Here is an 8438-nt window from a genome sequence, read left to right on the forward strand (position 1 = left end):
TCTTACCTTCTCTGTAGAAAATTATTAGGCGAAATCTAGTGTATTGCTTGCTTCTTATTTATTTTTATCCCACCTATACGGCAGTGGTGAAATTCAATTATTTTTACTACCGGTTCTGTGGATATGGCTTGGTGGGCGTGGCAGGGGAAGGATATTGCAAAATCCCCATTCCATCCCCACTCCTGGGGGAAGGATATTGCAAAATCTCCATTCCCACCCCACTCTGGGGCCAGCCAGAGGTGTTATTTGCCAGTTCTCCAAATTACTCAAAATTTCCACTACCAATTCTCCAGAACCTGTCAGAACCTTCTGGATTTCACCCCTGGAATACGGTATTGTTTTTATAAATAACTGAAGGCAGTGATCATACCTAATGCTCCTTCCTCCTCCTATTTTCCTCACAACAGCATCCCTATGAAGTAGGCTGGGCTGTGAGAGAGTGATGGCCCAAAGTTATCCAGCTGTCTTTCGTGTTTAAGGAGGGACTACAGTTCACTGACTCCTGATTTCTAAACTTCTGTCTTAAGCACCAAACTGTCTCTCTCTGTTTATCAGACCTGGTTTTATTTATTTGTCTTATCTCAAATAGTAATGAAACATTTTAATTTTTGAAAACGTTAAGATATCAAAACTACACTATTGAAGTGAGTAAAATATGCTATTCCTTCCATTTATTCAAGGGTTATGGACAGAGTGGTGCGGTGGAGCTCTCATCTCACAAACAGGAGGCTGCTGAGTTCGATCCTAGGTAGCGGCAGATATTTCTTTCTTTGGGCACAATGAGTAAATGTCTGCTGCAAACTCCACATAGGCATCAGGAAGGGCATCTGGCTAGTAAACACTCAACCTCCCTTCTGTTACCCCCAACTCCACCCTGATGCAAGGAATTACAGTGTCATTAAAAAAAAATAATCAGGATTATATACAAATGATTCAGAGCACCTGAAGGGAGTACTAGCTTCCAGCTTGGCACTTGATCAATTGCTGTCCCTTTCTGTGAGAAAAATAGGAATTATTCCTGTAAAAGCATAACCTGAGTTACGCCATTTTGAAATCATGTTAAGGTTTTGTTTTACCTTGTATAACCTGATTATATAATTTAGCTGACATTTAAGAACATGAGAAAGGAAATGTGTAATTCCTGTTTTTGAGAAGATGTTTGTCTTGCAGGAAATACGTTCCTGGGTTAACTTGCCCTTATTAATTAAAGGAAGTACGCAATTGATGTTTTTGAGGGGTATTTCTGTTGGGAATTGGGGAATTTCCAGGGTGGAATTATGTACTGCATATGTTATATAAGATGTTATGTAAGATCTGGAACTGATTCCCAAGGTACTTTATTGACGTGTATTCTGAATGTCCTGAAGACTATAAAAACTTGTGTAAATTGTTTTATTTTCGTCTTTCTCTACTTTAGAGAGAAAGGCCCTTTGCAAAGAATAAACTTTGTTCCAGGATTATTTCGGTCTTTGTCTCTTTAAAACGATAATGGGATTTACCTGTCGACCACAATTGGCGCCCGAACAGGGACTGAAAACATTCTGTCTGGAAGGGATTTCCCTGCGTGCGCACATAACACTGATTTCAGTGAGATGGGGTTATTTCCTTTCCAGCCGGAATTGCTTTTCTATGAACCTTGAGGCAGAGACCTGAATGCCTGGACAGAGAGGAACGTTCCTGAAGACTTCGGTGCACCAGGAGTGAGTATATGTTTTCTTTTTGGTGGTTTGGATTTGTGTATGTTTGTGTGTGTGTGGCCTGTATGATTTGTGTGTATAATTAGTGTAATACAGGTTGGGGAAAGTATGGGGACTTTACTAGGGAAAAGTGCTGCTGAGACTGAAATATCCTCCATCCCCCATATCTCCATTAGTGGTTAGAGGATTGGTTGGAAGCTTGTACAAAGGTATTAGATAAGGTGACTATGATTAATTATTGTAAGGAGGTTTGGCTGACGTTTGTGTTGATACAGCCTAATTATAGGTGGAGTAAGTTTGGGAGTCAGACCCATATTGGATCAATGCTTTGAAGAAAGTTTTGGTGAAAAAAAGAAGTTGAAAGTTCAATTGTTATATGTTGAACCTCAGTTCCATGTTCAGTAGTTTAACTCCTCTTCCCCGAGAAGTTCTAGAGTTTTGTATGAGAAAGGAAGAGACTTCAGCAGGGCAGTAATATAGGCAGCTGGAAAAGGAGTTGGGTGAATTGTTAGTAACTGTGAAACAGAATCCATCCACTTCTCATGTTACATGTTCACAAACTAAAGGAATGTTTCCTTTAAGAGGAATGCTGAATGGTATTGCGGCTTTTGTGAATGAGTCTTTGACATCTTCTGATCTGGAAGATTATAAAAGAAATATGCCGTCTTTCTAAGCGGATCTGATTAAGTTGTCTGAGTCATTGGATTTATTCCTGAGACCCAATCTGTATACTTTTGCAGAGTTACAGTGTATATTGGGTTGTTTGTTCTCCCCTGAGGAGAGGTCACAAATTCGAAAGGCAGCTATGGTTTTTTTTTGGGATTAAACCCAAGTGGGGGCTGTTCAGCCCGTTGCTGCAGATGTTAAGTCTCCATTAGTTGATCCTGGTTGGAATAATAATAATTTAGCTGATCGGGAACAAATGGAGGGAGTTAAGACAGCTGTACCTCAAGGAAGAAACAAAAGTTTTTGAGGTGGAACAGTTGTGGGAAGAAACACCATTTGTGTTTCTGGAAAATATTAAGGACAATTTGAATAAGCACACTGGTCTTTCTCCTGGAACGCCGGCTTATGAGTCCTTAATGAAAATGAAATTTGTGACGAAATCATGGCCAGACATACAGAAGCTACTACTGATATTGCTGCTCTGTTGAAAGAAGCTTAAAAGGTCTATGTGAATAGGGATGAGGCCAAGACTAGAAGAGGAAAAGGTTTTGTGAAACTTCGATTGCAATGTGGCGACAGTGTCCTGGAATTGGGTGAGGATTACACCAGTGGAAAAAAGTCTAGTGTTGGTGGATTGGAAAGCAAAAAGTGAAGAATGTGAAATTAAGTTGTGAAAAGTGTATTATACGTTTGGATGTGATATTTGTTCTAGAAGTAGGTCTTAATCTGCTTGGGAGAGATGCATTGTCTCTTCTGGGGTGTAAGCTTGGTATACAGATCTTTATTGTTCTTGGATGAGGCAAAAAACTCTGTAGGAATGTGGTAAGGAAGGTTTATTGTTCTTCTTACCTGAGGTTGAATGCGAATATTTTGTCTTTGATTAATGTGATGTGATGGTGATATGTGTGTGCTGGCTAATTAAGTGACCTTCTTGGCTTAAGTCTGGAGCTGTGGAGGACAGGTGTGGTTAGGGCCCAAAATCAAGTTTTTGATTAAAAACCGCATCCTGAAGTTTTCCACTGCTTGGGGAATGGGCTACAAGATGTCAAGGATAAAACTGAAATGGGTATCTGAAGGGATGGAACCTTTCCAGGTTTTATTCCAGGTTTGCAAATGTTGTTAAATGGTATGCGTGTGTAATGAGAGTTGTTTAGGCAATAGAGCTCATTGTCTTGAAGAAAAAAATAATAATGAGAATGATAATAAAGCTCCCTGAAGTATTTGTATTGGCAGGGAAAAGGCATGTGTGTGTTGGAATACACTAAAAGGTCTGATTGCAGAATAAATATGAGTGTATGTGGTAAGCCCTTAAATGGGGGTGGTAAGGTGATCCTGATATTTGTGAATGCCTGTGCATTGAACCCCTGAGAAATTTCCTTTTGTATATTGAAATAGTGAGTGGCAAGAGTTTGTTGTTGTAGTTGTTGTTATGTTGTAATAGCAAGTGTTTAAATGAGCAAGTGAGAGATGAGAGAGATCCTATGGAGAAGTAGGATTAGGTAGAGGTATTTGCGATGTTAATTAGAGACAGGAGTAGTATTTTTCTTCTCTATATTTCCCCCGTCTTTTTGTTCTGAATAAGAGAAGTAAGAAAGGGGGGAGGGAAGGTGCGGTTTGTTTTCCCTTTTACACATTTTTTTTTCCTTTGTTGAGTTTGTCTGAGAGAAAGGAGGGGCGAATGGGTGATTTGATCCTGCATTGTTTCTGACTGCATTGGCAGCTATGCAGATGTATTTCCTGTTCTGCTTTAGAGAAGTGACATTGAAAGTTTGAAAAGTTTTTGGGAGTAGAGATCCGGAATACCTCTATTTTTTTATTACCCTCTTTTATGTTTTTGTGTCTGTGTATTTTGAATGATTTTGAATGCTGAGAAGGAGATTTCTAGATACTAGATACTGGATAGTCTGGGGAATAGTTGACTATGTTATTTTAGCTTAGTGTTGTCTAGGTAAAGGATGTTTCCTTGAGGGAAGAATTACTGGTAGAAGGTAAAGATGACTTTTGGTCTGGTTAGCTAGGAAGTTACTTGTAAGTTAGTCTGTATAGACTTGTGAATTTAGATTAAGCTTTGCATTTCTTTGAAGCTTGTGGAAATAGTTTAGCTAATTTTTGATAGAGGTGTGGTGTGATTCCTCTGAAGTGGGGAGAGTTGAGTATTTATTGAGACTCTATTGATTTATTGATAGTTAATTTTAAACTAAGTTGTTTGGAAGAAAGGTTGAAGGTTGAAGAGTTGAAGAAAGTAATAATATAGTGTTGCTCCAGTGTTAAGGGGAAAAATTTCCACTTGTCTGTAGTAATGGAAGATGGTATAGCCAAAGGAATGTTGGTTCGCATGTGGACTGGGAACTAAAAGGTGGTGCACAAATGCTAGGTTTTTTAAAATTGTTTCAAGAGAGTTTGGTTCTCTTGACCAATAGGAGAGAGAGATGGGAAGATGTGGAATGAAATTGTGTGGTTATGAATAAATGAATTGAGAATGGGATGAGACTGGATGAGATGCAGTTGTGAATGGAGACACTATTGAGATATTGGAAGGTGGAAAGTTACCGTTTGAATGGTCAGTGCAGATATGTGAGGTTTTTGCTTTATTGTAAGCATTGCACATATTAATTAATGAGGTAGGGAATATTTATGCTGATTTAAACTATGCTTATGGTATCCTACATACTTTTGGGATAATCTGGATTGAAAGGGGGTTGATATTTAGTAAAAGGAATTGCGATAGGTGGAACTTATCACAGCTGTTTTAAAGGCAGCTGAGGATCCTTCTAAACTTGATATTATATAAATAGTGGATGAAGGGGTGTGTAAGTGAATGGGAAATGGATTACTAAAATGGAGTGCAAATTTTTACTAAAGTAGTGATGTGGAATGTGATTGAATGAGTGCATGAGGGAACCTATTGGGGAACGCAAGCACTTATTGATTTTATTAAATGTATATGCATATATGTGTCTAGGGGTATGTATACAATAGTTATACAAATGGTACGGAAATGAATACATTGTGTATGTAAAAAATATGTAGAGATTTGACCATTTGGCCTTTTCAATGAATCTAAGTAGATTACATTGAAATGCTGGTGGTGTGACCATTGATAAATCATATTAGAGCGAATAATACCCAAATATAGTGATAGGAGTATACATTTCATTGTCCAAGGTGATGAAGGTTATGGAACAATTAGGAATTGATTGGCAATTACATTTATTGTTTATGCAAAGTTCTATAGGGTGTTGTGAATGTGCTAATCAGATAAGTAAATCTATGTTATAAAAATTAATGTTAGAGTTTCAACTACTTTGAATGAAGTGTTTGCCTTTAGCTCTATTAAGAATAGGAACTAGTCCTAGGAAAGATCTGGGGATATCTATGTATATGTGGGGAAAGTTGAGATGCCTAGGATAGAATTGAAGGATGTTTTTTCTGAAAAAATATATATACAGAGACTGTCCCAGTGTTTTTCTCATTTAAGGTAAAAAGGACAGAATCTACCTCTTGATTTCCAAGCACATGAATACAAAAGTGGAGACTGGGTCCGATAAAAGCCATTACTGAGAAGAAGTTGCAGCTGGTGTGGAAGGGACCGTTCCAAGTTTTGCTGACTACTGAATCGGCTGTAAGGACTAAGGAACAAATTTGGGTATGCTATTCCAGAGTCAAGGGACTGGTGGCTTTGCCTTATGGAAGGACAGTTGCTACGGAACCTGCAAACCCTCTTAAATTGACTTTTTGATGACAAACCTTAGACGATTGATGACCAATGGATGGAAGAAGAGTTTTATGAAGAGATTTGTATTTGGCTAGGAGTGGTAATAATTCTTGTTGTGTTTTTGATTGTATTGAGGAAAGATATTATTGATTGGTGTAAATCTATGTTTTGATATCCAGTGGATGTAAGTTCTCCTTGATTGATTGATGTTCACTAGGGAGCTAGTTCACTAGGAATAATGGGGTTTTTTTGTGGTAATGTTTGTTATTCTACAGGTGTGGATAGGAATGGGGATTTTGGCTGTATTGCCTAGTTACCCTATAACATGGTAGCAGCTATGTTTCCATACTGAATTCGAGCACCATTATTCTTTTATAGAAACACCACTAACCCTAATAGACACCACTGAGGAAGCTGAGATATGTATTAAGTCATCTTTTGAAGATGGTGTGTGCCAAGTGCAAACGTACATATGAGATAGTTCCTCAATACATTGGCCTTACAAATAGGATGGAATTTTTATATAAGCAATGCACTGAGCTATTTGGTAATTATATACCTTCATACAAGAAGTTTTGGATTTTGGAGGAAGGGTTACATTTTCTATGTCTAAGGATACAAGTTCCTTACAAGTTAATGTTTTTATGTGGTAACATGGCATTGACCAAATTACCTATTGTATGGAGAGGAGTTTCTATACTGTTACAGGATATTCATAGTTTACAGAAATAAAAGATAATGAAGAGGAGAATTGGGGGTTGTGAGAAAAATAGGAATTATTCCTGTAAAAGCATAACCTGAGTTACGCCATTTTGAAATCATGTTAAGGTTTTGTTTTACCTTGTATAACCTGATTATATAATTTAGCTGACATTTAAGAACATGAGAAAGGAAATGTGTAATTCCTGTTTTTGAGAAGATGTTTGTCTTGCAGGAAATACGTTCCTGGGTTAACTTGCCCTTATTAATTAAAGGAAGTACGCAATTGATGTTTTTGAGGGGTATTTCTGTTGGGAATTGGGGAATTTCCAGGGTGGAATTATGTACTGCATATGTTATATAAGATGTTATGTAAGATCTGGAACTGATTCCCAAGGTACTTTATTGACGTGTATTCTGAATGTCCTGAAGACTATAAAAACTTGTGTAAATTGTTTTATTTTCGTCTTTCTCTACTTTAGAGAGAAAGGCCCTTTGCAAAGAATAAACTTTGTTCCAGGATTATTTCGGTCTTTGTCTCTTTAAAACGATAATGGGATTTACCTGTCGACCACACTTTCACTGCCTAAGAATTAAGCAATTAAGCCTTCTTCTCACAGATCTTATATACAATTTTCAGAATACACAGGTCTGATACAACAGGATGTAAGTACGTTCCTAGAGTCCAGTTTCAGATCTTATACAACATATTTAGCACATGGTTTTGCCCCCTGGAAAATCCCCACCTTTCCAGTAAAAATACCCTCCACAAAAATATTGCTTATGCTTGTGATATCATTATATGCTACTTCCCCTTATTAATGAGGGCACGTTGACCCAGAAGAAGATTTCCTGCAAAACAAGCAGATTTTAAGAACATACATCAGCATTTAAGAACATACACAGGAATTGCACAGTTCCTTCTCCCATGTTCTTAAGTCTTATTATGTTCTTTTAGCTAAATTATATAATCAGGTTATACACGGTAAAATAGGGCACTTAAAATGGCATAGCTCAGGTTATACTTTTTACAGGAATAATCCTTATTTCTCTCAAGTGGCTTCTTCCTAATATGCAATATGCAGTAAAGATTATTTTTTTGTTATGCTGTAATGTGACAGACTTAAGCTGAATACAGTAGAATTTAGTCAAGCTACACTGCATTGACTATGCAGAAAATCCTGCCAAGGTCTGTAACAAATGACCCCAGATACCATTTGTGACCATGGGAAGGTAGACACCAATTTGCATCAAAAGAAGATCGATCATTCTAAGACAGTGAGAAATGGGAAGGAGTTTAGGTGAGTAAGTGGAAATTACTGAACATTGCATTTCACTAGAAAACAGAGCATGGATTCAAAGAGAAACTGATTAACAGTAAATTCCACCAGAGAAGAAGCAATGTTGGTGAATGTGGAAAACGAAGACTTCTGACTCAAGTCACCCAATTGCTACATGTGGTGTCTTCTCCAAAAATCCCAATGACTCGTCTCCCTGGCTGAGGGATGGTATATCAGAATGAATGAATGAATGAATGAATGAATGAATGAATGAATGAATGAATGAATGAATGAATGAATGGGAGTTGATCATTTATATTGCTTAAACAATTCATTACTGAAATTTTGTGCCCACAGTTTCATATCTACCATGGCATAAGA

General features: G+C 37.5%; 1 long non-coding RNA gene across 1 annotated transcript; it reads left to right on the forward strand.

Annotated features, from left to right (window-relative positions):
* The first annotated feature begins 998 nt into the window (after window positions 1-998).
* Window positions 999-7299, forward strand: LOC132711780 (uncharacterized). The gene is made up of 2 exons (XR_009622518.2): window positions 999-1700; window positions 5842-7299. It is a non-coding gene; the product is annotated as an uncharacterized LOC132711780 (long non-coding RNA).
* Window positions 7300-8438: the final 1139 nt, after the last annotated feature.

Source organism: Pantherophis guttatus, chromosome 10 (assembly GCF_059756535.1).
Source record: "Pantherophis guttatus breed Tessera chromosome 10, ASM5975653v1, whole genome shotgun sequence".
In the NCBI taxonomy this organism is placed as follows: domain Eukaryota; kingdom Metazoa; phylum Chordata; class Lepidosauria; order Squamata; family Colubridae; genus Pantherophis; species Pantherophis guttatus.